This window comes from Silene latifolia, chromosome Y (genome assembly GCF_048544455.1).
Source record: "Silene latifolia isolate original U9 population chromosome Y, ASM4854445v1, whole genome shotgun sequence".
Taxonomy (NCBI): domain Eukaryota; kingdom Viridiplantae; phylum Streptophyta; class Magnoliopsida; order Caryophyllales; family Caryophyllaceae; genus Silene; species Silene latifolia.
Window position 1 is genome coordinate 152,308,617 of NC_133538.1, and position 4,782 is coordinate 152,313,398.

Here is a 4,782-nt window from a genome sequence, read left to right on the forward strand (position 1 = left end):
TGGGTATTCTGGCAGGACTACACACTTTAGTGTGTAGTCAGGTGTGTGGAGTTATAATGGAGATTGGATGATTGTGTATTGTTTTTGTGTAATCAATAACTGACCCCGTTTAAATGTTTTTGAAAACTGTCACTACTACAAAAAAATGCCTAGGAAACCGGTTGAAAATGGCTTAAGACACCAGTTTATAACCGGTCTATATCTAGTAGGTGTCTTAGCCTAAGAAACCGGTTATTTTTCCCGGTTTCTTTTGTTATATTTAAGAAACCTGTTACCATAAATAACTGGTCTCTTTGAAAAGTGTATAAAAGACATGTTAGCTAAAACCAGTGTCTTTGATCCCATGTTTGAGACCGTTTATTGACCAAAACCGGTCTCTTAAGTTTATGTAAAAAAAAAAAATAGCAATCAAGAAAATCAATATACGTATAAATTTATTTATTGCAAATATTGAAAACACACATTATCACTATCAACTTACAAAAGCAATCTTGTCTATTTTAGAAACATGATCTGGCTTCGATAAATATATTGATATTACAAACAAATTCGAAGCAAAAAGAAGACATTACATAAGTTCAGAAAAACAAAAAAGTAGTGAGGGTCGTCACGACAAAAAGTGGCGACATGCTCAAATTTACTCTGGATGAGGATTCTTGGCTCCTTTTTCCTATTCTCTGTCTTGTGATCCATCATACGTCCGCAAACTGCACACATTAACCAATTGATTGCACATAATAAGTTAATTGAGATGAACAAATTGTACGATATAAATGATGACTTAATCATTGATAATCATAGTCCTTGTCTGGACTTAGCTCACCAACATAAAATAATATTAACAATAGTCAGCAAATATCAAAGTCCATAACTAAGATAAAACGAATGGAATATACTATCTCGTTAAGTTGGATTATGAATTAACTCCCTTGAATGTACTCAAGGAGCTGATTATAGATTTTCACAAAGGGAAGGGAACACTAGCCAAGTGAGATAGAATTCTACCTTTACTATTCACCTAATGCCCAAATTTGCAATAAATACATATATGAATAAGAGGTGCAAATGCCTGAATACTTAACAGTTCCAAAAAGAAAGCAAAATACAAAGAAAGGAAGAAATGAGATGAATGAACTACCTAGCCTACATGCAGCACCACGCAGCAGCCAGGACCAGCAAGTGGCCAGCAGTTCAGACCTACGGGTAGCCGGCAGCAGCAACACCAACAGTAGCTATCAGAAGTTGGGAGCAACTAACATCATAACACCAGTCGCAAGCGCACTAAAACAACCAACAGTCAGCCAGTGCAGCACAACACCATCAGAAAACCAGTAGGCAGGATCGTCTAGCAGTCAATAGAAGCCTGAAGTAGCTTGAAGCATTTAGCAGCATGGCAACATCCACAACACGTCCCATATGTACAACATTAACTACTAGTCAGCCATCATAATAGCAAAACAGCAGGCCAGGACATCAACCATGACCCTCATGCTCAAGTTATCGTCTGGTGGACCTACAAATATCCTCCATCAACCAATGCCAACCCAAATGACAGTAGTTAAGCACCTACCAGTTAAACGAAATCATCCCTAAAATCACCCAAAAAAATTCTACACTTTACATATAACAATTACGAATAATTTCACAGATTATAATCCACGACAATAACCATCAATTTAGCATGATATTAGTGAATCAACTCCCATTAAACTATTAGCAATTTAACAGTCACCAAGACTAACAAGATAAAAAAAATCAATAATAGGGACAAACCGCACACACAATTACCTATTACTACACATATAATATCCTAATAAAAACAAGTTGAAAATGCATTTAATTACCTTTGATACAACAATTGTCCAAATTAGAGTTTTCCAACCCCAAATCGTCCCTCAAATTGCCTCCTCCTTCACCTGAAATTCGGATTTATGAGGACACGGAGAATAAAGTTGAATAATTGAATTACAAATATTTTAATCTCCATTATCTAATTAGGATCTCAAAAAATAATAATAATAATAATAAGCGATGGAGGAAGAAGGAAATGGGAACCGACATAGTACGGAGTAATATAAAGAAGCAAATGGGGAGAAACAGCAGCTAGATTCCAAGAAAGTGTGTCGCGGTATGTAGGATACAACATCATTACCCCACCAAATATAGATAAGTGGTTGTTGCCCCAATATACAGAGCTCCAATGGCCTGTATGTACTATGTAGGATACAACATCATTACCCAATATAAATGTAGATACAATGGCAGGAAACCAAAATGAATTTCGGAAATTGAAATAGAAATAGAAACAATATAGAGCTTTTGTTCATTTACTATTATGGCTTTCCAAATGGCTTCACCAAAATAATAGTATTCCACAACATAAGAGACGCATAATCAAGGAGCAAGCACTTTGGAAAGATAGTTTCACCAAAAGGACTCTGAGTACGGCGGTTGAATATAACCAACCTCAATAAAGTGTTAACAGTAAAAAGGGCGGTTTTCAGATGAGTTATGTATTGTTTTGAGAACTACTCCACACAAATGCTAAAAACAGAATAGTAAGATAGTACATAGTTTTAACAAATGCTAAAAACCAGAGTACGGCGTTGTATCCTAGTTTTGCACCCTCTTATAGTAAGATAGTCTTGTTCTTGAACAAGATTTGAACCTATCTCAATTCAGACCTGTCCTTTTTAGGGCTTTCTTTCTTAAAACCAGAATTAAGGAGATTATTGTTTAAGTTGACTACTTGACTTGTGGAAATTGTAGCAACTTCGCCTAACTATAATTTAACAAATGCTAAAAACTGTAATCATAAGGAAGCTAGCCATTTGGAAAGGCGTAATAGTAAATGAACAAGCTCCGTATATTGGGTAAAATTGAAATAGAAACAGGATTAGAAGAAAAAGAGAGTGACCAAAAGAGAATGGACGAAGTCGAAACCAGCATCAATGTGGAATGAAAAAAGGTGAGGCATGTCATTGCTTTAGCCAGTCTCTACTCCATAGTAACGAGACTCCCTTTATCCCGTGCTATTTCATCCAACGCCATCTTCCTCCCCAATACTCAATACTCAATACTCACTCAATGTTCAATACTGATAGATTGATACAGAGAGAGCAATAAACAAACAATTAATTGAACAAAATAATACCTAAACTATCGTTTGCTCCTAAAAAATTAAAACGAAATGAAAACCCTAAAAAATTAAAACGAAATTGAAGAGAAATGAGTACCTATATCGAGGAACAAATATGCAAGCGATGATTACGAGGAGCAAGCGATAGTTTTGGCTGGAAGGAACTGGCGCCGATCTTGCTAGGAGAATATGAGTGCGGTTGGTGGTGTCGATGTGTTGTGAGGCGAGTAATTGGGCTTAAATGATAATGGTAACTGGTAACTTGGTAAGTGACAAACTCAAACTGAATAAAAAATATAAAAGGAATAAAAAAGATGCTGTACAAAATCGCAATAAAAAATCCGGGAAAGTAAAGAAACTGGTTTTATACACAACCTGGTTTGTTAGCTTATTTTAAGAAACCGGTTTTATAAAATCAACGGTTTCTTATCTTGAGAGACTGGTTTGGAAATTTAACCGGTTTCTTATTAGTGATCTATTTGCTATTTTTTTTAGTAGTTGTGGTGATCCATCCGGGGGTGGTGAGCAGTTATTGAACAAGTTTGAGATGGATGCGCATGGGATAGCTGGTTTGAGTTGCCACGTGATGTCTAGAAGTCTTCCGTTGTGTCATAAACATTTATTTACTTAGTTGGTTTGGCATTTTTGGAACAGTTGTCTTTTATTTAACAGTTTTTCTATTGAACATGTATCGCTTTAAATTTACTTAATAAAGTACGTTTCTTTGTTGTCTATTTGATATACATTGCCTCGGGTAACCGAGATGGTAGCATTCACATACATTAGGTTGTCCTAGTAAGGCACTTAGTGTATGGGGGTGTTACAGAAAATTGTATGTGGGAATAAATATGTCACTCCTACCACTGGTGGTCGGTTATATAACTGTGAGTTTAAATAAATTTTAGTTGCATAATGGTTTTTTCTGTATGTAGAAGATCTGTGAGAAGGAGGTAGAGGAAGGAAAATGGAAGCCTCAAGGACGTGATGACATTCTGTCTAGGGCAATCGGCAAAGTAGAGCATCCAGGTCGTGTGAGAGGGGTATCGACGCATGCTGATATCACTAAGTATTTTGGGAAAACTACTCGAAGGACAATGAGTGGTGATGATAAGGTATATAAATACTGTATTTTATTCAATATAATTTATAAATATATATGCTGAAATTATACTACTTATTTTAATCATATTCATTTCTACTACACAGCTACAAACAATGGCCAGGTTGATACTCAGAATGGTGGAAATGAGGGATAACAAATCTGAAGAAGACTTGGTTATGGTTCGGCAAGTCATAAAGGAAGCAGGGGAGGAGAAGGAAAAAGCGGGCATGTGAACTGAGGATGACATGGCAAAGGAGAATGAGGTGGGAGCCGAAGACATGTCAAAGGATCAAGATCGAGTAGTTGAAGAGGAAGTCATGAAGGCTGTGAGAGAGGAGGTGGAGGTAGTTGATGATGACACATTTTTATCATCTCCAAATCCGGCTTTTAACGAGGTATTAGCTACTACGACTAGTTTATAATTGCTGTATATATACTAATTAATTAAAGTTATTAATTAAAGTAGTGCATGTATATATACTAATTAATTAAAAATGTGAAGGGCGTTTGCAAGAAGCCTTCTGTTCTTTACTATAATGCC

At 36.1% G+C, this 4,782-nt stretch overlaps 1 long non-coding RNA gene across 3 annotated transcripts; it reads right to left on the bottom strand.

Annotated features, from left to right (window-relative positions):
* Window positions 1–423: 423 nt before the first annotated feature.
* On the bottom strand, window positions 424–3,416 carry LOC141633857 (uncharacterized). Of its 3 annotated transcripts, none has more exons than XR_012538610.1 (4): window positions 3,237–3,416; window positions 1,845–1,916; window positions 1,202–1,363; window positions 424–707 (listed from the first exon to the last, which is right to left on the bottom strand). It is a non-coding gene; the product is annotated as an uncharacterized LOC141633857 (long non-coding RNA). The 3 variants fall into 3 exon arrangements; XR_012538611.1 differs by lacking the exon at window positions 3,237–3,416 and adding an exon at window positions 2,944–3,077; XR_012538612.1 differs by lacking the exon at window positions 3,237–3,416 and adding an exon at window positions 2,067–2,343.
* Window positions 3,417–4,782: the final 1,366 nt, after the last annotated feature.